Source organism: Peromyscus maniculatus, chromosome 1 (assembly GCF_049852395.1).
Source record: "Peromyscus maniculatus bairdii isolate BWxNUB_F1_BW_parent chromosome 1, HU_Pman_BW_mat_3.1, whole genome shotgun sequence".
NCBI classification, from domain to species: Eukaryota; Metazoa; Chordata; class Mammalia; order Rodentia; family Cricetidae; genus Peromyscus; species Peromyscus maniculatus.
The window spans coordinates 33,342,537-33,368,407 of NC_134852.1; the positions used below are offsets into that span (position 1 = coordinate 33,342,537).

Consider the following 25,871-nt stretch of genomic DNA (forward strand, 5'->3'; position numbering starts at 1 on the left):
CTATGAGGGTGGTGATGGGGAGGGACTAGAAAACAAGATTCAAACAATCCCATGCAAATATGGGATTTTTCAAATGGAAGAACTCCAAACTGCACTAGAAGTTCCAATCACTAAGACACTTTCCATTGAAATGATTTAAGTACAACTACATGGCACCAAGGTTTAGGCCTAATATAGGCCTGACAACCAAGTCCTTGTTTTCTGGAAGAAAGGCCTCAAAAGTCCCACTCAATTCCACATAAAAATACTTCAAAGATCAATTAGGTTTTCATTTCCTTAATATTTTTGTTTTTGACTTCTAATCTTAAAGACTAGATTAAAACTTAGCTCATTTCCCAGAAGGCATTGCTTCCCTTTGCTCTATGAAAGAGTCCACCAAGACCTCTTCCTCAAAACCATCTAGCCGCCAGCCTCCAGCCTGTGCTTGTGATGCATCTTTCTCAACATCCTGAAAAGGTAATGTAGGTAAAATATGCTCATAAACATTAAAACTAGTTGTTAGAAAGACGTAACTAGCTTTATAATTTAAGTTTTAAAACATAAATACTTGCAGCTTGATCTGCACTGACAATGATTGTCGGAGCCTAGAATTCAACATTTACAAATTCTCATTCACACACACAAAACACACTATTATCACACAACTTGTGTCTTGAGAGAATCTTCTGCTTTTTAAATCTTTGGCCTCCCAGTCAATCCCAAGTTCAACCAACTTTAACTAAAACTTCACTCAGAATTTCACCAAGCTTTTCACCCACACATTAATGCTTGTCGTATCTTTCATCAACTGCCAAAATCTGAAGCCTGCTCAGAGATCGCCAGGTAAAAGAAAATAAATGAAATACACAGAGGTTATTTCAAAACAGAACATGACCATAATCAAAAAAAAAAAAAATGTCACGATTCTCGATTGGGATCATCCTTTGTTTACTACCAGTAAGAAAAATCCCACGTTGGACTATTTCACACTCCGGCATTGGCCAAAGGACACGAGAGCTGGTTCTGGAGCATGCAATTTCTCACACAGGTGTCCCCAGAGGAACACCAGGGACAAAGTCACGTGAGGCCTCTCCCGTACAGAGGCTGTCTCACAGGGGCAGCGAGGACACCCACTAGTTTGTGGAGATCCCTGAGAAAGTATGATTCTTAAAATCTGGACTGTACATAATTCACATCAGCCCTGTTCAGGTACTCACTGGAAGAAAGATGCAGCTGTTTGCCAGAACTCAGCACTCCACTCTAGATCAGCCATGTGTGGTTTTCTCACAAGTGATATTCTCTAGTTTAAAGTATAATTATGTTGGGCTACAGATTTGCTATTTCCAAGGGTGACTTGGAGTTGATCACTCATCACTTGATTTGAGTAACCATCCCAACATCAACCATCTATTGAAAAAAGAAACTCTTCAAAGAATGACTTCTCACTCTGTAAGAAATAAGCTAGAAACAGCAAAGTAAAAAAACTCTAATGGCTGATACTGAGATTAAATTGTGTTCAATATGGGATCTAGTGGCTTACTGCAAAAACCAGACCCGGAGAGCTGTAGAATTACACATATGCTCACCATCAAAATAACTTACATGAAACTGCTTCTGGCATAGATCAAGAGATTAAGATTAAAAAAATAAAAACAATGGATTGAACCTGCATGTTCCATTGCTCATAAACTTGCACACACTATTGTTCTGCAAAAAAGACAACTGCAGCAAAGAAAAATGGCCCTTTTGCAAACAAGCCTAAAAGTAACCCCCAAAAAGAAAAAAAATAACATGCATATATGTATAAAGTGTTACTATTAAACACAATGCTATCTCTAGGGGGGGGAATTAACTGCATAGATTAAAAAAGAAAAACAAAAAGCCATGTACAACATCTTAAGCCAGTAAAGCACCAAAATAAAAAAAATTTAAAAACCCACCAAAAATCACTTTCCATAATGATTAACATAGAAGCACAAAATATCGACCATAAGTCAGGAAGCAATTACCTGGACAGATACAATGTCCACTGTTGAAAGAATTTTTCTTCAATTTAAATGTCTTTTCTCATCTCTAAAGAAACCTTAAAGTGCTAACTTTATTTATATAAAGCAGGCAAATTCTTCAAGTAATTTGCTACGCCAATTTTTATCAGCCTAAACAAGGAACTAAAAATAGCAAGTGAAGTGAAAAGGGCAGAACACCCGACCGGTTCCACACAGGTAGACACCCCGGAGAATGTCACCTACCATCCCGCCTTTCTTCACTGCACTGCACAAGCTAACAGATTAAGTATCTGTTTTCTTACATTAACTCCCTAGGATTTGCTAAGGTTTTTGCAAGTCACTAGGTAACACATACAGTCCTAAGGAAATAATGTCACTTAAAAATCAGCACTGGACACTAATTAAAGCGAGCTTGTGTGTGTCTACTGCCTTAAACTAAAAGTGAGGCATTGCTTACAAACTGTGATGAGCTGCCCTCCACCGGCCGGCTCACTACTCCTGCCCCTCGGCTGCTTTTTCAAGGAAGTATACATTAACCAGATGGCGATTGAAGTGCTTGCTGTAATCCTTTTCCTTTCTGAAAGACCGATCACAGAAAATACGAACAAACTCTCCCTCGGTTATTTTAACTGCCAACCCCTCCTTCCCACTTTTTGAACTTGCTTCTTGTGGCACTGGCCGAGCCCCATGCAGCCCAGAATCATCACTTCCCTCGGACATATTATCACTCAGGTCACTTCCATCATGGCTGTGGATGCCTTCGTCTTCATCAATGTCCGGTGACTCGTTTTCAGCCAAAGTGATAGGAGGCGAGGTTGTTACGGTTGGTGATGGGACAGGAGGCAATGGTGATGCCGGTTCGGGTGCTGAGGCTTTCACAGGGACACTGTCTGGGTTCTGCTCAGTGTCCACTTCCATTTCACAAAGCCCAGCTGAACCAGTCTGACACTTAGCATGTAACATTTCACCACCTGACCCATTTGAGTTTTGTTCCGAGGATAAGACACTGGTAGATTCCTTGGGAGAAGCAAGCATAGCTAGACTCTTGCCAGCTTCCTCTGTTCCCATTTTCTTGAGAGGGGCCATTTTATTTCCTTCCCCATCAGAGCCAATTTCTTGGTCCTTAGGTGTCTCGTCTCTTCTTGAGTTTCCCTTTGGAAGATCCTGTGCGCGCCTGCTTCCCTTCAGATGCTGGTTATCTCTAACAGGCACCAAGCCAACTTCAATAAGGACTTGCTCCTGCTGCACCACCTCACTCTGCATGCCCGACTTCTCCATGGTACTCTCTTTTCGGGGAGAAGACCTTTTGGTGACTGATTTCACTTGAAGAGGTGGCTCCATGACAGCAAGAGGCTCTTTCTGAACAGATCCCATGTGAAGAGGCCCTGTCTGAGCAACCTCCACCTGAGCATGGTCCAAAGGACAAAGCAGCCTCTTCTGACAATGTCCCCGCTGAGACTCCATGGGAGGAGGAGGCTCCATCTGATCAGGCTCCATGGGAGGAGGCGGCTCCCTCTGATCAGGCTCCATGGGAGGAGGTGGCTCCCTCTGAGCAGGCTCCATGGGAGGAGGAGGCTCCATCTGATCAGGCTCCATGGGAGGAGGCTGTTTCATCTGAATAAGCTCCATGGGAAGAGGCTGCTCCATCTTGGAGGCTCCGTGGGAGGAGGCGGCTCCCTCTGAGGAAGCTCCAGGAGAGAAGGCAGCTCCCTCTGAGCAGGCTCCATGGGAGGAGGAGGCTCCATCTGATCAGGCTCCATGGGAGGAGGCTGTTTCATCTGAATAAGCTCCATGGGAAGAGGCTGCTCCATCTTTGGAGGCTCTGTGGGAGGAGGTGGCTCCCTCCGAGCAGGCTCCAGGGGAGGAGGCGGCTCCCTCTGAGGAGGCTCCAGGGGAGAAGGCAGCTCCATCTGAGCAGGCCCAGTCTGAGCAATATCCATGGGAGAAGGAAGCCCGGGCTGAGTAGAGCCTGTAGGGGTAACCACCACCTGAGTGAGCGCAGGACCGGAAGAGACCTCCTCCTGAGCCAGTTCCATGGAAGGAGGCTCTGCCTGAGCTGTCTCCTTCTGCATCTCCTGAGCAGGTCTGCTGCCCTTCTCACTTGATTTACCTTTTTGAGGTTTCTTCTTTGCACCTTTTTTAATGGAAGTATTTTGCTTTTTATTGTCCCCCTTAGTCTCCTCCATCTTGCTGTCATCCTTTGGCACCTCCGTACTATTTTTGGATTTGCTTTCCATCTTTTTTTTTCCTTTTTTGTCACTGGTTCCTCGTTCACAGGCTCATCTGACGGATGGGCTTCAGCATCCACCTTTCTTTTGTTCTTCTTGGCTTTACTTGTTGGGGACTATTGGGGTCCAGCCCCTAATAGTCTCCTTTCCAGGGTCCGCGGAAGGATCTATCAACCAGCTGAGAATCTATTCTTTAAGGTCGGTAAATCAGTCTACGCACACAGAGTTCTTTGGTCCATTCGCTTTAATTCCTCTGGCATAACATCCTTTATACACAGCTTCAGTTCTGTTCTCATGTCTAGCTCCTTTCTTGCCTGATTTCTCTATATTTATCTACTGTCCCCTCTAAGTTCTATCTTAATTCCTTCATCTAGTTCTGTCCCTTCTAGGTTCACATCTATCTAGTTCTTTCCCCTATCAGTTCTGTCCCTTCTAGGTTCACATCTATCTAGTTCTTTCCCCTATCAGCTCCTCTCCCGTTTCCTTCTCTCTCATCTGGCTCTTCCTCATCTTGTTCTTCCCCATCTGGCTCTTCCTCATCTTCCATCTCGTTCCTCTAGTCCTCTCTTTTAGCTCTTCAATCTAGTTCTTCCCCATCTCAGCTCGTTCCTCTCAAGTTCTTACCCATCTAGTTCTTCCATTCTCTTTTCTCTTCTCCCCCTGTCCCTGGAAGTCTCGGTATATAAAGGGAGGGTCTGAGCTAAATTGTGTAAAGCTATTACTTAACGTCCACCTCTCCTAGGCGGTGTCTCCTTGTGGAATTTACCGTAAATCAGGAGACTTGCATGTGGGCTGTTATCATTGTTAGTCCACCTGGGACTAACAATGGGCACCCACCTGGGTGGTGTTTCCTGTAGTCCTTGAAAGTGGCCAAGGGAGATATCTGATTCCAGAGAAAGCCTTTCCCTGAGGCTGTTCTCCAAATTACCTGGAATGTGTATGTCCAGAGAGTGCTCAGTTACACTGTTAGTCCTTCTTAGGGAAAAGTCAATTGGGAAAGCTATGAAGGCACACATGATTTTCATAACAGAAGACAGCTGATATATAACAAGCCAAGTAACACCAAAAACTCCTTGGGATTTGGCTTCCTCTGGAGGAATTCCATGATCCCTCCAGGTAGTGACTTTGCCATAACCAGCTGAGTTCTTATGATATATTCCTGTGGCCCGCAACATTTACTGACTTTTTCTTTATTATTTCCTGTATGTACATCTATGTGTTTCGTCTCTGCTGCCTTAGTCTCCGTCTCGGATTTCCGAGTTCTGGTAGTTACCTGGACCACTGAGGCATTGCCACAAGACTTCTTCTCTTTTGAAACATCCTTTTTTTCTAGATATTAGGATAGCTACACCAGCTTGTTTCTTAGGTCCATTTGCTTGGAAGGCCTTTTCCCAGCCCTTTACTCGGAGGTAGTGTCTGTCTTTGAAGTTAAGGTGTGTTTCTTGTATGCAGCAGATGGATGGGTTCTGTTTTCTTATCCATTCTGTTAGCCTATGTCTTTTTATAGGTGAGTTGAGACTATTGATATTGATGGATATTAATGACCAGTGATTGCTAATTCCTGTTATTTTTTGTGGTTGTGTTGTCCTTCTGTGGTGTATGTTGGTGTGGGATTATCTATTGCTTGATTTTTCATGGATGTGTTTAGCTTCTTTGGGTTGAATTTTCCCTTCTAGTGCTTTCTGTAGGGCTGGGTTTGTGGACAGGTATTGATTAAATCTGGTTTTATCCTGGAATATTTTGTGTACTCCTCCTATGGTGATTGAGAGTTTTGCTGGGTACAATAGTCTGGGTTGGCATCCGTGGTCTCTTAGTGTCTGCATGAGATTTGTCCATGATCTTCTAGCTTTCATAGTCTCTACTGAGTAGTCTGGTGTTATTCTGATGGGTTTGCCTTTATATGTTACTTGGTCTTTTTCCTTTGCGGCTCTTAATATTTTTTCTTTGTTCTGTGTGTTTAGTGTTTTGATTATTATGTGGCGAGGGGACTTTTTTTTTTTTTGGATCCAGCCTATTTGGTGTTCTGTAAGCTTCTTGTATCTTCATAGGTATTTCATTCTTTAGGTTAGGAAAGTTTTCTTCTATGATTTTGTTGAATATATTTTCTGTGCCTTTGAGTTGGTATTCTTCTCCTTCTTCTATCCCTATTATTCTTAGGTTTGGTCTTTTCATGGTGTCCCAAATTTCCTGGACGTTTTGTGTTACGACTTTTTTGTCTTTAGTGTTTTCTTTGACTGATGAATCTATTTTCTCTATCGTGTCTTCAGTGTCAGAGATTCTCTGTTCCATCTCTTGCAATCGGTTGGTTATGCTTGTTTCTGTAGTTCCTGTTCGTTTAGTCAGGATTTCTATTTCCAGCATTCCCTCAGCATGTGTTTTCTTTATTGTCTCAAATTCATTTTTCAGATCTTGGAATGTTTCTTTCATCTGTTTAATTGCTTTTTCTTGGCTTTCTTTGATTTCTTCCCATTTTCTGTTCGTTTTTTCTTCCATTTCTTTAAGGGAGTTTTTTATTTCCTCTTTAATGGAGTTTTTCATTTCCTCTTTAAGGAAAGTTTTTATTTCCTCTTTGAGGGAATGTTTTATTTCTTCTTTAAGGGCCTCTATAATCTTCTTAAAGTCATTTTTAGGGTTGATTTCTTCTGTTTCTTCTGTCATGGTATGTTTAGGTCTTGCAGGTGTAGAATCACTAGATTCTGATGTTGCCATATAGGTCTTTATGTTGTTGCCTGTATTTTTGCACTGGCGTCGACTCATCTTTTCCTCTGCTCGGTGTAGGTGGTGTCTGTGTCTGAGAGTGCCTATCTTGTTCTAATTTTTAGTCTTGGTTTAGTAGGGGTTCTTTGTTAAATTGGTGCTATTGGGCTGTTTCTTCAGGGACAGCTGATTTCAGTCGGTGAATTATATACTTATGATTCTGGTGATCTGGTTTAGTGGCTGTGTGGCACCTTCTTCTGTGTTCCCAGGTCACGTTTTGTTCATTTGTCAACTCCTCAGCTGATCTTGTTTCTTCAGACTTCAAACTGTAGGCATCTGAATCCTCTCCCAGATGGGTTTCAGCTGAGCAGGGTAGTCTCACCAACACCTCCAAGTTGTTGGGTTTCACAGGATCAGCAGTTGGGCCCTGGGTTGTCCCCAGACGGAGTGCCCAGACTCGCCCTGGTTCCGACCCATGGAGATAGCCTCTTCCCCAGGTGTTGGGGCTAGGGGCGTCCCCGTTCCAAGCTGTGTCCGCCCCTCTCCATCCCCGGACCTGTCCACCCCTGCAGCCCGCCGCCACAGGCCCACCTGCGTCCACTTGTCTCCGCCGCCGGGCCTGTATGTCCCTGTCAGCTGCCGCTGGGTCTGTCTGCTTCTGCGGGCCGCCACCTGGCCTGTATGTCTCTGCCCGCTGCCGCTGGGCCTGAATGTCCCTGTTGGCCGCTGCCACCGGGCCCGTCCACCTCCACGGGTCGCCGCCTCGGACCCACCTGCGTCCGCCTGTCTCCGCCGCGTGGCCTGTCTAATTCTGTGGGCTGCTGCTAGGCCTGAATGTCTCTGTTGGCCGCCGCCGCCGCCGCCGCCGCGGCCTGTCCACCTCTGTCTGCTTATCTCTGCCGATGGGCCTTTCCACCTCTGTGGGCCGCCGCTGGGCCTGAATGTCCCTGTCAGCCACTGCCGCTGGGCCTGTCTACCTCCGCAGGCTGCTGCCACAGGCCTACCTGCATCTGCTTGTCTCCGCCCGCTCTCTGCTTTTGTGATGTTCCCACGGGCTGGGCAGAGAGAATGTCTGTAGGAGGTGGGTGTGTTGCTGTCAGGCAGTATTCTCATGGGTCCCCATTGACCCTGATACTTGACCATTTGTCAAAGACAAAATCATAATTGTGTGAAAGACAGACACTGGCTTCTATTCCTGTGTCTAGAATGAGACTGTCCTTAAAATCAGGACAGGTTCAGAAAATGTGGGGCTGCAATGTACTCTGGAAGAATTTACAGGTGGAAAACATGAGTGAGGTATCTCAAACTCAAGGGTTTGTTCAACCCCATCTGCTACCCAGGACCAACACCTATGACTGCGTAAAGCCTGCCTTCTCTAACTAGCAAACACCAGTCCACAGGTGACATGTGTGCACTACTAAGAAAATTAGGCTAACAGTGTGAGTGACTCCATATTGACCTGAGGACTTAGTCCAAAACCACAGGCTTATCACAGTGTTTAAATTCACGTTTAGTAGATGTCTGTATCAATCCAAATGGTCCCCTTCTTTCATAATCTGTTTCTTTGGTACCTAAATCATATGTGGGCATGAATCAAAAGCCTACTTTTCAAATGATGATGGTTTTCTGGTTAATATGTTGATTTTTCTGAAAGGCAGTGGTTGATATTCTAATGTTAAACTCACACATTCTGAAACATAGTCAAGGTTATAATTCTGAAACTGATTTTGGCGGTATTTCATTTAGGGGTTTTCACCTCTCTGAAGATAGACAGGAACAAGACTTCACCTCCTCATTTGTTCTGGAAGGTTTTGACATTGTTCCTGAGCACTCAGTTGCCTGGTAGAATTGTCTAAGGAGGGCCCAGACCACTCCTGGATGTTTTGTGGATGGTGCTTTTTGTTTAAACTCCTTCTCTGGGAAATAACAGGATCACTGCCTGTCTTAGGGTTTCTATTGCTTCAACAAAACACCATGACCAAAAAGCCAGTTGGAGAGGAAAGGGGTTATTTGCCTTGTACTTCTACATCACTGTCCTTTACTGAAGGAAGTCAGAACAGGAACTCAAGCTGGGCAGGATCCTGGAGGCAGGAGCTGATGCAGAGGCCATGGAGAGGTGCTGCTTACTGGCTTGGGGCACATGGCTTTCTCAGCCTGCTTTCTTATAGAACCCAGGACCCCAGCCCAAGGATGGCACCACCCACCATGGGCTGGACCCTCCCCCATTGATCACTAATTGAGAAATGCCTTACAGCTGGATCTTACAGAGGCATTTTCACAATTGAGGCTCCCTTCTCTTTCATGACTCTAGCTTGTGTCAAATTGATGTACTACTATCCAGTACACTGCCCCTAAACTTCTGCAAGTGTGCCCCACAACTCACTGCCAGACCCGAACAGAGAATCTTATTTTGTTGTTTTTGGGTCGGGTTAGTTTGATTGATCTCTTCTTGGTTAAAATTTGGTAGTTTGGGTGAATCCAGAAATTCATCCATATCTTTTAGATTTTTTAGCTTAATGGGGTATAGATTTTTAAAGTAGTCCCTTACAATATTCTGAATTTTTTTTTTGGTGTCTGTTGTGATGTTTCTTTATTCATTTGTGATTCTGTCACTTTGGATCCTCCCTCTCTTCTGTTTGGTTAGTAGGGCCCAGGGCCTGTCAATCTTATTTACCCTCTCAAAGAACCAGCTCTCCACATGCCCAGCTGTTGATCTTTTCCAAACAGGCACAGTAGGAGTCCTCAGTATGGGAGCTGACTGACTCAGAAGAGATCTGCTTGGCAATACCTCCTTATTAAAAGAAAGTCATGTCCACTCTACATGATTAGATTAATATAACAAATTAAGACCAGCTCACATATCCTTTTATTTACCAAGTTTTCTGTGATTCATGTATAAAGCAACACTCTTTGCTTGGACTTTATATCCATTTTCTAACTTGACTGAAAAAAAAATGTTCACATTTTAGTAAGCGTCTTAGCATATTATCAAAAATGACCTGGATGTGAGGGAATACTCTCTGTATACAAAACCCAGAAGGAAAGACACACATATACTGACATGTTAGCTGTTATTACAGTTTTAGATCATAGAAGACTTTTCTTCCCCTTGTTTTAATTAGAAAAGAGGAACTTCTAGCCCCACAGTAGAAAAGTCAATTTCTCCTCCTCCAATCCTATCCTTAAATCAGAAGTTCCTGGTATTAAAAAAAAGAACCTCTGGCTCTCCATCGTCTTCAAAATTTAGGAGTGATAAGTCTTATATATTACTGTGTATATACTTATAAGTGTCCAATTTTTTATACTGGTTACATTTATTAACCATCTTATGATTTTTATATTAGACACAGGGTTCTTTATTTTCTCCATAAAAAGACTGTAAGTTTGAAAGTGTTAGCTCCTGTGGGTATTGTTGGAGGCACATGGCTGGGAAAACTCCTATAGAAAGCTGTAAATATATCCTGCAAAACAATGTGCCAATCCAAAAACTGCACCATGGAGTTTGGGTATACCCTCCTTAAGATACATAGAAAGTGGGTGGTGGTGACACACACCTTTACTTCCAGCACTCCGGACGCAGAGCCAGGCAGATCTGAATGAGTTTATTGCCAGCCTTGTCTACAGAGCAAGTTCCAGGAGGGCCAGAATTGTTACCCAGAAAGTTCATATCTTGAACTGCCCTTCTCCCACAATGAAATGACACAAGTGTTGTTTTTTATCATGTGGTAATAGAGCCCATGTGGGAGTCTCTTCTGAGTCTCCCAATTCCATGATCCCATTAGGAATACAGAAGATGAAATTAAAATGGAAAAGTTGGAAGAGGAGGACTGGGATGTGTACCTGACTGCCTGTGGCACAGGAAGTCCTAGGAGTGCAGTGATCCTGTGAGGGTTCTCAATACTGGAAACTATTTCAATAGTCACTAACCAAGATAATGGCCAGTCACATGGTCATCTCTATCTTGATGAAGTCACCAGCCAAGATGGCAGCAAAGTCACTTGGTTTCTTTCTGTGTGGTGAGGTCAGCTCATGATAAATGAGCCCACACCTCACCAGGGCATGAGACCATGGGGAATATAGAAATGTGGGCGGCCACTGCTTTATTTCTCAAACAATGGATCTCAAGCATGGATATAACAGAAGAAAGTACCCAGAATACAGGTGTGTGAGCCCCAAAGAGCAAAATAAAGACACAGAGGAAGAATAATCATGGCTTCGATCCAGGACCGGGGGTCCATATGTGTCAGCACAGATGTAACTATGAATGCAAAGTGATGCATTCGGATTTTCCTTTTATCTCACTGAGCTCCTAGGTAGAAGCTAGGATCCAGAAGGCCCTCTGTAGGACTTTACTTAGCAGTCACTGATCTGTGTTTGTGTACACTCCCTGCCTGTCCCTCTATGCCTGTGTATGTGAATGTTGGTGGTGGTAGTGGCGGTGATGGTAGTGCTGGTGGTACTGGTGGTAGTTGGTGGTTTGCTGGCATGTATGTCTATACATTATGTATATGTCTGGTAGCCCCAGGGAAGAGAAAATGTCAGATTCCCTGACACCAGAGTTACAAAAGGTTTTTAGCTGTGTGGTTGATGGGGATCCGAATCCTCTGGAAGAGCAGCCAAGTGCTTATATCCACCGAAGCACCTCTCCAGCTCCTATTCCTGGCATCTCTTGAGTATGTTCGACTGTATGAAGTCAGGTAGGGACAGGCTTAGAGTCTTCCAGGTCAACTAGTTTCTTTCCTGATGCACCCTTTTCAGTCACTTCTCTCCTGTCACAGCAGTGCGGCAGAGGTGTACAGGGAGACAGATGCAATTAGAACAGAGGCCCCACAGAGCTAAGTGGTGACAAGAGCAGGAAGTATGAGCAAGAGAGGAATCTGGAGTATGTGATAGGACACTGGACATTCCCCAGTAGGAGAAGGAGCTAGTGTCAGGGAGCTAAGGAGACAGTAGTGTGTGGGAGGAAGACCTGAGAACAGAGTGGGCAAATGTCGAGGAGTGCTTCATGTACTTGCTGAAGGTTTGGCCACTTAGCTTTGGTCACAGCTGAGAGGTGAAATAGAATCCCAAATGGAGACACTTGGGAGATTGTATCTCTCCACCATGGAACTGCAGCTGTGACCAACAAAGACAGTTCCAGTTTGCAGGACCTTGGATTTCATGGCCCGCAAAAATGTGTACAGCAAAAATTTCATGTCAGGAAATAGGTGCAGAGTGGCTACCACTGAACTTCCAGAACTGTACACAAGCCACTCTACATTGTCATTTTTCTAATGGCAGAGATCGCATGCCAAGAACCTACACACATAGTCTCCTAACTGTCAGAGGGCTTTCCCCAGTGAAGTCATCCCCTACCACAGCCTATTTTTCTCTGCCACAGCCAGGTTTATGATCACTGCTTAGTCGGCTTCCCGGTTACAGTGAACTTCATAAAGTGCTCTTGCCCTGTGGTCTAAAGGGGCAATCCCTCACCAGCATTCCCTTCCTGTTAGCCACAGGCTAGCCAATCCATTATCTGCCTTTCTCTCTGCTGACTCTGAAGGCTGGGGCTTCAGGGTTGTATCTTTGGGGACCCTCTGCACCCTCACCCCCACCCCCACCCTGCATCAATGAGGGGCAGGCAACTGGGAATACATGTGCATCAGCTAATGGGACAGGTTCCATCGATTTTTTTTATTTCAGAAGCCCGTTGCTGTTGCTGGTGGAGATGGGAAGACTGAAATTAGGGATTTGTGTTGCTGGACATTGTTTTCCAGGAAATAATGTGAAGCTCCATCCACCTGAAAGGTATGATCATACAGTCAGTCTCAAGACACAGAGACAGAGACACAAGATAGAGATAGACAGACAGACAGAACATGGGTGCATCTCAGAGGACAACTTGCAGGAGGGGCTTCTCCATTCACCTCAGGGTTTGGGGAGTGGACTCAGATGTCAGATTTGTAAACTGCACCTCACACACTAAACCATCTCATCTGCCCTAATCCTGGTTTGTGTGTGTGTGTGTTGATGTGAACTGGCTCTCATGTAGCCCAGGGAGTCCCCATGTTCTCCAGGGACCAAGTGCTGTGACTGCAGGTGTGCTCCACTGTGATTCTGTGGATCAAACCTAGGCCAGGGGCAGCCAGGCAAGCACTCTGGAGCCAGAAAAACAGACAGGGAGGAAGCAGGAAAGTAGGACATACAGAATGAAAGAAAGGTTAAAAGGCCTGAGGCAAACACAGAAGAATAGAAATAGTTTAAATTAAGGTAAAGAAGCTAGTTGGACAGGCCTAAGCTAAGGCTGAGCATTCATAATTAATAATAAGTCTCCTTGTCTTTATTTGGGAGCTACTTGGTAGCCTAAAGAAATTGCCAGCCAGAGTCTGGGAAGAGAAGATCTGCTCTGTAAGTCAGACAGGAGACAGTGGCTGTTGTCCAGGATGCCATGGAAGGACTGGCAGGTGGTGAGACCTTTGATTCCCGAGGATCAGTGCCTTTACTTACTGAGGGTGGACGGGTCCAGTTGTCCTCACTGAGCATGCTCTTACTTCTTGCCCTAAAGAAATGGGAGACACTGTCACTGTTGTTTGGTTCCTCAGTTGGGAAGGACCCTGGCAGCCAATGTTTCCTGGGAGCTGCTTGGTGTCCTTGCTGTGCATTCACACCATGGCTGCCACTGCCTTTCTTGGTGCTGCCTCCTTTTCCAATCTAACCAGCCCCTCTTAGCCTTTGATCCTTTTACCCCATCATATTAGCTGTTTTCTAACTGGTTCTGGGATGGTACTTTGATTGAGAATTTACTTTTGCCTTCTTTTTCTTTTGAGGTTTCACATTTGAGGCTGCTTTTGAGGTTTCATTGAGGTTGGTTGGCTCATTGAGGTTGGTTGGCTCATTGAGGTTGATTGGCTCATTGTCCATCTGTTTAACGTTGTTCTCAATTTGTGGCTCCCTGGTGAAAGATGAAGTCAATTTATCTCCAAACTTCACAGGGAAAGGAGTGACCATAAGCAACAGACAATGGGGTACAGGACATAGGAAGGCAGTGATATGAGCAACACAGCACACACATAGCAAAGAGAAGAAGATGGAGTCCAGACACAAAGTGAAGGAAGCCTTTTCCCTTTCCCAAACATGGAGGGAATGGAAGGGTGTAAGACACTTCACCTGCCACGACGGCTGTGCCACAGGATAGGATAACCAGTACAAATATTACTGCAATCAGCCCCATCAGACATTGGGCAACAATGCCAATAATACCCCTTAATGAAGGTCGATGTTCACCTGTCATGAACAGAAAAGAGAAGCATCACCATAAATTCATCCTCACCGAGCAAGTGGACAAGAACTCTCTGATTGTGTCTGACATCTGTTTGTTCCTTTGGGGAGTATACTTCATGTGAGAAGGTAGATTAGGAGAGGTGAGGCAATAAGCAGGATATTCTCTCCTAGTACTCCTGTAAGTATTATGTTTCTAGGCTGGCCTTGTGTGTTCCTTCAAGTCCTGGCAGGTGGGGAGAGAGTGTGCTTTAAGCTGCAGCCTAAATCATATCTACTCTGGCAGTCCTTGGAAGGCTCTGAAGATGGGAGAAAGTCACATAGCATATAATGATCACATCTTTTTCTCATTGTCCTAATAGTCATCAATATAAATATTCACCTCTCTGGTTCCTGTGGCCAGGAGTTAACTGAATGAATATTGAGGCTCCATACCCAAAGAGTCCTGCCCCTTGACACCATCCCTGGGACACAGCAAACTGAATTCAAGAATGCATCACACAATCATCCATGTTAATCAAGTAGGCTTCATCTCAGAGATACAAGGATGGTTCAACATATGAAAGTCTGTCCATATAATATACCATATATGCAAACTGAAAGAAAAAAAACACGTCATCATTTCATTATATGCTGAAAAGGCCTTTGACAAAATCCATCACCCCTTCATGATAAAGGTCTTGGAGAGATCAGGAATGCAGGGAACATAACTAAACATAATAAAGGCAATTTACAGTAAGCCAACAGCCAACATCAAAGTAATCAGAGAGAAACTCAAATCAAATCCACCAAAATTAGGAATAAAACAAGGCTGACAATTCTCCCCATATTTATTCAATATACTACTCGTTCTAGCTAGAGCAATAAGACAACAAAAGGAGATCAAGGGGATATAAATTGTAAAGGAAGAAGTCGAACTTTCAGTACTTGCAGATGACATGATAGTATACATATGTGACCCCAAAAATTTTCTCAAGGAACTCTTACAGCTGATAAACACTTTCAGTAATGTGGCAGAATACAAGATTAGCTCAAAGAAAAATAGTAGCCCTCCTTATACAAATGACAAATGGGCCGAGAAAGAAATCAGAGAAACATCACCCTCTACAATAGCCACAAATAATATAAAATACCTTGGGGTAAATCTAACAAAGTAATAGAAGGACCTATATGACAAAAACTTTAAGTCCCTGAAGAAAGAAGTTAAAGAAGATGTCAGAAAATGGAAAGATCTCACATGCTCATGGATAGGTAGGATTAACATAGTAAGAGGCAATCTTACCAAAAGCAATCTACAGTTTCAATGCAATCCCCATCAAAATATCAACACAAATCTTCACAGACCTGGATAGAACAATACTCAACTTCATATGCAAAAACAAAAACCCAGGATAGCCAAAAGAATATATATAATATATTATATATATTGTATAATAAAACAACCTCTGGAGGCATCATAATCACTTACCTGAAGCTCTACTATAGAGCTACAGTAATAAAAACAGCTTGGTACTGGCATAAAAACTGACAGGTGAACAAATGCAACCGAACTGAAGACACTGACATTAATCAGGACACCTACAAATAGGTGATTTTAAACAAAGAAGCCCAAACTGTACAATGGATAAAAGAAAGCATCTTCAACAAATGGTGCTGGCATAACTGGTTGTCAACATGTAGAAGGCTGCAAATAGATCCATATCTGTAACCGTGCACAAAAATTCAGTCCAAGTGCATCAAAGACTTCAACATAAGTCCAGTTACTCTATACCTGATAGAAGAGAAAGTAGGAAGTAGTCTTGAACGCATTGGCATAGGAGATCACTTCCTAAATATAATACCAGTAGCACAGACACTGAGAGCAACAATTAATAAATGGGACCTCTTGAAACTGAGAAGCATTTGTAGGGCAAAAGACACAGTCAATAGACAAAATGACAGCCTACAGAATGGGAAAAGATCTTCACCAACCCCACATCTGACAGAGGGCTGATATCAAGAATATATAAAGAACTCAAGAAAATAAACATCAAAATACTCAATAGTCCAATTAAAAAGGGGCTACAGAGGTAAACAGAGATTTATCAACAGAAGAAGCTCAAATGGCTGAAAGACATTTAAGGAATTGCTCAACATCCTTAGTCACCAGGGAAATGCAAATAAAAACAACTCTGAGATACCATCTTACAACTGTCAGAATGGCTAAGATCAACAACACTGAAGACAGCTTATATTGGAGAGGATGTGGGGCAAGGGGAACACCCCTCCAGTGTTGGTGGGAATGCAAATTTATATAGCCACTTTGGAAATTAGTATGATGCTTTCTCAGAAAATTGGGAATTGATCTCCCTTTGACCCAGCTATACCACTCTTGAGCATATACCCAAGGAATGCTCAATCATACCACACAAGGAAATATGCTCAACTATGTTCATAGCAGCACTATTTGTAATAGCCAGAACCTGGAAACAACCTAGATGCCCGTCAACGGAGGAATGGATGAAAAAAATGTGGTACATATACACAATGGAGTACTACTCAGCAGAGAAAAATAACGAAAACATGAGATTTGCAGGCAAATGGATGGAACTAGAAAAAATCATCCTGAGTGAGGTAACCCAAACCCAGAAAGACAGTAATCGTATGTACTCACTCATAAGTGGATTCTAGATATAAAATAAGGAACAATCAGACCACAACCCATAGAACCATGGAGGCTATATATATAGCATGGAGGTCCCTAGGACAACTGTGGCTTATAATAAATTTCGGTTTTACTCAATTATTGAAAAAAAAAAGCCAAATGAGTGGAAACACATGAACTATGAACCAAAGGCTGAGGGGCCCCCAGCTGGATCAGGCCCTCTGAATAGGTGAGACAGTTGATTGGCTTGATCAGTTTGGGAGGCAACTAGGCAGTGGGACTGAGTCCTGTGCTCATTGCATGAGTTGGCTGTTTGAAACCTGGAGCTTATGCAGGGACGCTTGGCTCAGTCTGGGAGGAGGGGACTGGACCTGCCTGGACTGAGTCTACCAGGTTGATCGCAGTCCTCGGGGGAGGCTTTTCCCTGGAGGAGGTGGGAATGGGGGGGTTGGCTGAGGGTAAGGGGAGGGGGTGGGAGGGGGGAGAACAGGGGAACCCATGGCTGATATGTAGAACTAAATGGTATTGTAAAATAAAATAAAAGGAAAAAAAAAGATTAACATTCAAAAAATAAAAGAATCCTGAGTCTATGAAATGATCTAGAGGAGTGAAGGCCACCTACTAGGTCTCCATAATGGGGACCTGCAGATATGCTTTTGGACAGATAGCTTGTGCCACTGATGGCCTATGTGACCCTGACTCAATGACTGTGTTTGCTGTCTCACTTTTTCTATAATAGGACACATGGTAAATGATCATTGCTATGCCTTCAAATTAACCTTAAATGTGAACAATGACCTGACCTTCCACCAAGCAGTGTCTATTAGTATTTGCCTGCAGGAAATGATCCCTGTACTGCGGTTGGAGAGATAACTCAGTGGTTGAGAGCACTGGCAGGTCTTCTAGAGGCCCTGAGTTCAATTCCCAGCACCCACATGATGGCTTACAACTATGTATAATGAAATATGGTGTCCCTTTCTGATGTGCAGGCAGAACACTTTATAATAAATAAACAAACAAGTAAATAAATAAATAAATAAATAAATAAATAAATAAATAAATAAATAAATAAAATAAGGCTAACCAGACTGTGGGAAGGAAACACAAAAGAGCTTCAGAAGCAGAATGTAAATTTCACACTGGAAAGAGAGGCAGGTTAGAAGTAACCCATAGACAATTGTAGTCAGTGGCAGTGTATATTTCAGAGTCACCAAGAAAAATTTCCAATGTCTCACCATAACAAATGGGAGATAAATGTGTAGTGGGCGTTAAATAGTTGACTTAATCATTCTGTCTTGTTCACAGACATCAAAGATCACACTCTATTTGTACAGACTAAGTTCAGTTGGGAGGCCATTTTAAGCACTATTAACAAGTAATAGATCATGGATCAAGAAAGGGGAAAGATCATTTTCAAGGGCCAAATAATGTTGCATATTGTACATCTGAACATGGGCCAAAATATATAAAGAACTCTCACAGTTCAACAATAGTAACAATAAAACCACAAGCAGCTCAATCCAAAGAGAAGGAAAAGACCTGAATTTCCTTTTAAAGAAAGAGGAACAGATGACCAATAAAGATATGCTGCTTAGTTTTTGTCTACTTGATGAACTAAATTAACATGGGAAGAGAAAACCTCAGTTGAGGTTTTACCTCCATCACAATGGCCGGCAAGGCATTTTCTTAATTACTGTTTGGTGGAGAATGACCCGATGCTATCCTCTAGCAGATAGCCCCTTTCTTATGGGCTCTGTAAGAAAAGTAGCTGAGCAAGTTGTGGGAGCAAGCCAGGATGATTTCCCCATGGTTCTTGCCTACACTTCCCTCAATGACACACCCTGATCAAGACATTTAAGCTAAATAAACCCCTAACTGCCAAGTTGGTTTGGGTTGTGGCATTTCATCACAGGAACTGGAAATCTATCTAGAACAACACATAAAGAAATACTATGGGAGCCTTGGGTGGTGCACATGCCTTTAATCCCAGCGCTAGGGAGGCAGAAGCAGGTGGATCTCTGTAAGTTCCGTGCCAGACTGGTCTACAGAGTGAGTTCCAAGTCAACCAAGGCTACACAGAGAAACCCTGTCTCAAGAAACCCAAAATGAAAAAAAGAAAAAAATGCTTATAGGCCAGGCATGGTGGTGCACACCTTCAATTCCATTACTCTGGGAATTCCAGACTGGCCAGTCAGGAGTATATAGTGAGACCCTGTCTCACAAACAGAAAACAAAAACATGCTTAACACCAGTAGTCATTTTTAAAATGCACATGATTAGCCGACCTAAACTCTACATTCTTAAGGATAAGTTGGATATAAATTATAAATTATTAAAGATAGTTTTTAGGATACAAGTTAAAGCTTGATCATCTTGTAAATGATCAAATTCTCTATACAAATCTATGTTTAGAAACAGGCTAAAATTGCTAAATATTAGCATAATAAATTCCTTACTTCGCCCATGATATTTTAAAAATGTTTAAGCTTCCCACTTTAAACTATCCCAAGCCTCTGGCTGTCAGGAATTAATTAGTCCAAATTATACTTTGAGATCATTTAGATTATATTTCCATTTACCAGGTCTAAAGATAATTTGCCTTGGTATCCAATTTGAATAAAAGATAGCTCACCAAACAGATTTCAGAATAAGCTTTTACTGTTTCTTCATTAAAAGAAATTCACCTTACATTGGCTGTTCTCAATAATCCATCTCCTATGTCTCCTGACTAATTGAATGCATAAATGCTTTTGGATGTAAAGTTTTTGTAAGGGTACAAAAGTTTAGATATAGATACCATTTAGGAAAGTTAAAAAATAACTTATGATATATGAATTGCCAGTTATTGGGGTAGATAAATGTAACATATAAACATCTAGATATGGTATAAATGATACCCAAATCTCAGTAAATAACCTAGAGATACTGATGATGTATACCTAAGAACTATGGAAAAAGTGGTTATTGAAATCTGGTATATATAGGCTTTAGATATAGACTTAGGTATGCATTAATACAGTAGTCTATAGACTTCCCCCAGAAGAGACACTGGGGCTAATAATAGACCATAGCTCCTCCACTGTACAAGGTATAATAATTGTCCCAGGAATGATTGATCCTGACTTTACTGGGAAAATTAAGATTATTGTAAACCTCCTACAAAAACAGTTCAGATTCTACAGGGCAGCGTCTAAGGGAGCTGCCAGTTTGGATTCTAATGTTATGATCATCTGGGTTCAGGTAATTAAATATTCAAGAACAATTAAATCTTTAAAATACAGGAAAAGAAAATAATTCATTTGCTAGACATAAGCATAGACTTTTCTTACATTTTAGAAAATGATTGGCCAAGTACTTAAGACAATTATTACTCCTTCATCTCTTAAAGACCTAGGTCAAGCTAATATTGTAACCAAAAGCTAAGAAATATTAAAACAGTCAGATATATAAAATTACGGCCTATTCTACCCACAGGTCATCCTAATTTGTGTATCATTAATCTCTTCTATGGACTAATATCAGCTCAAATGCTATAGATGGGTGTTAAACTTAAAAGAACTTGGGTCAACAAACCAGAGGCATAATTGAGTCCATTATTCTAGAAATTATAAATGACAGAAATGCCCTAGGGTATCAAAATTAATCTGAGGGGCCACTCTTGACTGCTATCCCCATTACATGGATGAAGCTAGAGTTTTCCTGCCTTGCCCACAGTCAGGACAAATCCTTGTCACCTGCCAGTCCCACAGCCGCTCAGACCCAACCAAGCAAACACAGAGACTTATATTTCATACAAACTGTATGGCCGTGGCAGGCTTCTTGCTAACTTTTCTTATATCTTAAAGTAACCCATTTCTAGAAATCTATACCTTGCCACGTGGCTTGTGGCTTACCAGCATCTTCACATGCTTCTTGTGCTGGCAGCATCTGGCAGTCTGGCAGTCAGTCCTTCTGCCTTCCTGTCCTTTTATTTCTCCTCTCTGTTAGTCCCGCCTATCCTTCCTGCCTAGCCACAGCCGATCAGGTTTTATTTATTGATCAATCAGAACAACTTGACATACAGACCATCCCCCAGCACAGCCAAGTGCAGACCATCTCAGACACCTGCACTCAGGCCCATGGTCCTAATCATCCTCTATGCGGACCTGCTGGGTAACGCCACAAAGAACCCAAGAAGGGCTCCCACAGGACATACAGAACATCCCACAGCACATGGATATCTGATGCTCCTATCTGGGTTAAAAAATGGACTTTGAATGCTGAGAGAATTGTAGCTGCTACTTGTCTGGTGGAAGAGAAGCTTAAAAATAGGGCATATAAAGCCTCTCACCATCCCTTGAGTCACCCCAATATTTGTTGGTTAGAAAAAAAATCAGGCTTACAGGCTGTTACAAGACCTTAAAAAATTAAATGAACTTTATTGGAGCCAAGGGAAGCTTCACAATCTAGTTTGCCATCTTCCTCAGCCACCCCTAGAATCCAAAATATAATTGTCATAGACTTACAAGATTGCTTCTTTACCATTCCTCCTCACCCTAAATATCGTCAGCCTTTCACTTTTAGCTTGCCTTCTAACCCTGACACAATGGAAGTCAAAAGCTGACAAGCAGAGCAGGAAATATGAGTTCTGTTTACCCAGAACTCATTTATTGAGCTGAGTGCCTCATCATATATACAGATTAACTATCAGAACTATCTGTAAATTATAGTTTTCTCACAGTACACCAACCTAATTATATATATCACAGGTGACAATATAATTATAACAAACTATAAAATCTATGAGTCTATAGATCGGCAGATATGTCTATACTGGTACTTTCTAATGTCTGTCCAACAATTACAAATTCTCTCCCTATGGAAGCTCACCCATGAGGCCTACATCCTTATGATTTTTGGCTATGAAATAAAGAAATAATACACCATTTATTCCACTGCTTTTCAATTTTAAGAAGGCCTAGAGCTCACAATTGGACACAAGCCTTACATATACTTCAAGAGCTCTTAACAATTGGTGCTTAATGTTTCATATCTCCCACTACAGGCATCCCTTATTATCTACAGGCCAAGCCACAAAGTTACACTTAAGCCTCCAGAACCTTCTCACTTGTATTTGTAAAGGTCCTGATATTTTCATAATGTCAAAAAGAGGATATGCTTACATATTTTCACAGCATACTGACCCATCTTTATGAATCCTGGATTGGCTGGTCACACCATATTCTAGGCCGCTGCAGGACAAAGGTGCTCTAAAGCTGCCAGTCTGAATACAGGCTGTTATTTACCTCTAGATACTTAAATATTGAGCTGTGACTTTATGAACAAATTGATACAATTTCAGATCCTTTTGATGAACTCTGTTCATCAATGATATCAAAACATATACAAATATGATTAGAAATAATCCTGTCCTAAATGAATTTTTATTAATTTTGATCAAAAGATAATCAAGACTTGAGATATATCATAAATGAAACATTTCAGATTTCATTCTCTGACGATCCTGCGGTTTTGTTGAGACTCCAAAGATTCATAATCTTGCTCTGACAAATCACCAGTTATCATATGTCTAAAGATTTTGTCTTTTAAGAAGGTTCTTATAAGTTTCAGGAGATCTAAATTCACCAACGCTCACAAGCCAAGAAGGACCAGGAGGAATGCAGCCTGACTACTGTTTATGTCTTCCACTTACAAATTTTCTTTTTCTTCTCTAGGAAAGTGGATCTTTCCCTCCCTCCCTGGCCTGACATCCCCTTCTCTCATCTGCTAAAACCATGCATTTAATATTCCATAGATACACTTAAGAGAAAAAGTTTCCTCCTTAAAACTTCTCAAATGCATGTTCTAATACACATATTTGTTTCCAGCAGAAATTCTGATGATTTAACGAGTTACACATTGTCAGCCTCTGTACCACAGACATGCTGTCTAGCTGCAGGTCTGCACCCCATCCTCCATCCTCCATCCTACATGGATGTGCTGTTCAGCTCAGCCCTGCATCATGCCCTCTAGCTCATGAGACAGAAAATCCTGCTACCCATATCTTACAGAGCCTGAAACGACCTGCTCTTCCTGGGTTTCCACTGCATTCCAGCCTTCAAGACCCTCAGCTTCAGCCCCATATTAGCAGGAAGTAACCATGAATGATTTCTACAGCCCCTTTGTGACTTACAACTCTTTCAGTGCTGAACTCCCCAGCCCAGGGGCTGGACTGCCCTTAAAAAAACGCTCTATTATTAATTCTATAAATTCTGCCTATGATCCTGAAATGTATATCCTATCAGATTTTCTCCTCAAGTACTTCTGACACTGTTGTGTATATAAGTCTTGCTATGTATACCCTGACACAGATTATCACAGTCCTCCCATAGCTAAATGGGTCAATATTGCCTTGATTACAAATTTAAATTATTAGGTCAGTTTTAATTGAAGCTTTGGTCCCACAGGTGCTCATGACTAACTCAAGTAACTCTTTATCTAACAATGCCTCTTCAAAATAGAGTTTAAACAAATTAATACCACTAATCAGAGATTGATAGAGTTATGTTCCAAACTAATCATTTTTGATAAGTCACAATTATAGTATTTAGACACATTTGACCATATTTTGCTATACCAGCTAATGATAGATTTTTTTAAAGATTTATTTATTTATCTTGTATACGGCATTCTGCATGCATGTATGCAGGCCAGAAGAGGGCACCGTATGTCATTATAGATGGTTGTGACCCACCATGTGGTTGCTGGGGATTGAACTAGGGACCTCTGGAAGAGCAATCAGTGCTCTTATCCACTGAGCCATCTCTCCAGCCCTAATGATAGATTTGTATGTTACTCCTCTGCTCCCTTCTTGGGACTTAGATATTCTAAGTATATATAACTACACCTATTAGATGGCTAAACTAAATCTCAGCTTGCCATCTACATAGATTATGGATTATAAATATTAAGCAACCATTACTTCTCATTTTTCAAGTCATCTCCAAATTTAAATTTTTTCATGTTTTTCACTACCCTTGAGAGAATTAAACATTCTCCTTTTTTTAATAAATGAAAAAAAGCTGAAACTGCTGTAATCCATAGGAAAACATAATGGAATTCAGCTACTATCCCAAAAGCTTCTACTTGGAAAGGTCAAGGAATTTTCTAAAGCTCAAGTCATGGTTTAAGAAGTCTTGGTGATAGTTTAGCTTTTGTATATATATTAGCTTGTTCCTACAATGATTTTCTTATATGCTATGTGTGTTTCCAAGAACTCTTAACAATGTTTTTATCTAAAATACCTATCAAGCCTCAAAAGCCAAACAATCTCCTGAACTAAGGTAATAACCTTATAGAAACAACACCTGTCTCCTAGGTCAGGTGGATAGCTTCATTTCTTGTGTAATTTAAGCAGAGACCCTCCTTTCTTATACAAGCTCACTAACATTATAGACTCCTAACTTCTTACCTAACCACTTCTAGGAATGTAGACTGAGTATATAAATCCCCTTTCTTTGATATACTAACCAATCATTAGCTCTCAGTTGACCTCCTCTTTTACCATTCCCTTTTGGGTTGTAAAACAAAGCCTGATACCCACTCCTTGAGGAAAACTCTTACCTGCCTTTATGAACCTGTAAGAATTTAAGCCTGATGACTTGCTCTGCCAGCGGATTGCTATTGCTTGGGTTTATAACTGAATACCTCAGAGACTTGGAGACTGTTAGGTATAAGGAGACATAGAGGAAGATTTTGAGGAGAGAGCTTGAGGACAAGCTGGAAGATGAGGAAGAGCCAGATAGGGAAATACTAGATGAGTAAGGCCAAGATGAGAAGGCCCTGTTGAGGTAGAATTAAGATGAGAGAATTAAGATAGAACTTAGAGGGGACAATAGATAAATATAGAGAGAGATCAGACAAGAAATGAGTGAGGCAGGAGAACAGCACTGTAGTTCTGTAGACAGGATTTTATCCCAGAGGAATAAAGCTGACAAAGAAAGAGCTTGGTTTCCTCAGATTCATTTTCAAAAAATAATTGTCCATGTTCACAGGCTTCTCTTCTCAGCCCCCGAAAAGAATATTATTAACGTGGGTCCTTAATATTTTAAAATAACCTCCTCTATTTTTTTGGACCACCGTGGCTTAAAGTTATATTTCAACAACAAAGATTAGAGTCTACAATCTCATGGAAACTGAATAATGCTCTACTGAATCACCAATTGGTCAAGGAGGAAATAAAGAATTAAAGACTTCCTAGAATTCCATGAAAATGCATGCACAACATACCTAAGTCTATGGGACACTATGAAACAGTGCTAAGAGGAAAATTCAAAGCATTCATGCCCACATAAAGAAGTTTGAGAACTCTTACACTAGAGACTTAACAGCACACCTGAAAGCTCTGGAACACAAAGTAGCAAACTTACCCAGGAGGAATAGATGCTAGCAAATAATCAAATTTAGGGCTGAAATGAATAACATGGAAACATATAGAACAATACAAAGAATGAATGAAACAAAGTGTTGGTTCTTTGAGAAAATCAACAAGATAGACAATCTCTTGCCCAAACTAACCAAAAGGCACAAGGAGAGCATCCAAATAAACAAAATCAGAAATGAAAAGGGATACATGACAACAAACAATGAGAAAATCTAGAGAATCATTAGGTCATTCCTCAAAAAGCCTACTCCACAAAATTGGAATATCTAAAAGAAATGGACAATTTTCTGGATAGGTAACATATACCAAAATTACATCAAGACCAGATAAACAATTTAAATAGACCTATAGCACTTAATGAAATAGAAACAGTCATTAAATCACCCAACCAGAAAAAGCCCAGGACCAGATGATTTCAGTACAGAATTCTACCAGAATTTCAAAGCAGAGCTAATACTAATATTCTTCAAATTGTTCCACACAATAGAAACAGAAGTGACGGGAGCCATAAGCCTAAGCGACCCTTGACACACATGCTGCCATATTTGGGTTTCTCTCCTCTTTTCTTAGATCTAGGCCTTGCTTGAGTCTCCATAGCACCAGGACTTCTTCCCACAGATACCAGAACCTCTTCTCAG

At 41.8% G+C, this 25,871-nt stretch overlaps 1 protein-coding gene and 1 long non-coding RNA gene across 8 annotated transcripts in view; one reads left to right on the plus strand and one right to left on the minus strand.

Annotated features, from left to right (window-relative positions):
* The window catches only part of LOC102906027 (CEA cell adhesion molecule 1), a 249,585-nt gene that overhangs the window by 155,049 nt on the left and 68,665 nt on the right, over nucleotides 1-25,871 (minus strand). Inside the window, exons 6-10 of one of the 7 annotated variants that reach the window (XR_013052083.1) lie at nucleotides 14,603-14,763; nucleotides 14,057-14,173; nucleotides 13,694-13,841; nucleotides 13,397-13,448; nucleotides 12,564-12,690 (exon numbers count right to left, since the gene is read on the minus strand). The exons of 2 other annotated variants lie outside the window; for them this stretch is intronic. The gene's annotated coding sequence lies outside the window, so the exon portion shown is untranslated. Of the gene's footprint in view, nucleotides 1-12,563; nucleotides 12,691-13,396; nucleotides 13,449-13,634; nucleotides 13,842-14,056; nucleotides 14,174-14,549; nucleotides 14,764-25,871 lie in introns of those variants that run through there. 4 more of the 7 variants (XR_013052082.1, XR_013052076.1, XR_013052079.1 and 1 more) reach the window with 4 other exon arrangements.
* LOC143273866 (uncharacterized) overlaps nucleotides 1-25,871 on the plus strand; it is a 72,999-nt gene that overhangs the window by 29,798 nt on the left and 17,330 nt on the right. Inside the window, exon 3 of the long non-coding RNA XR_013052101.1 lies at nucleotides 12,593-12,697. This is a non-coding gene — a long non-coding RNA (uncharacterized LOC143273866). The remainder of the gene's footprint in view (nucleotides 1-12,592; nucleotides 12,698-25,871) is intronic.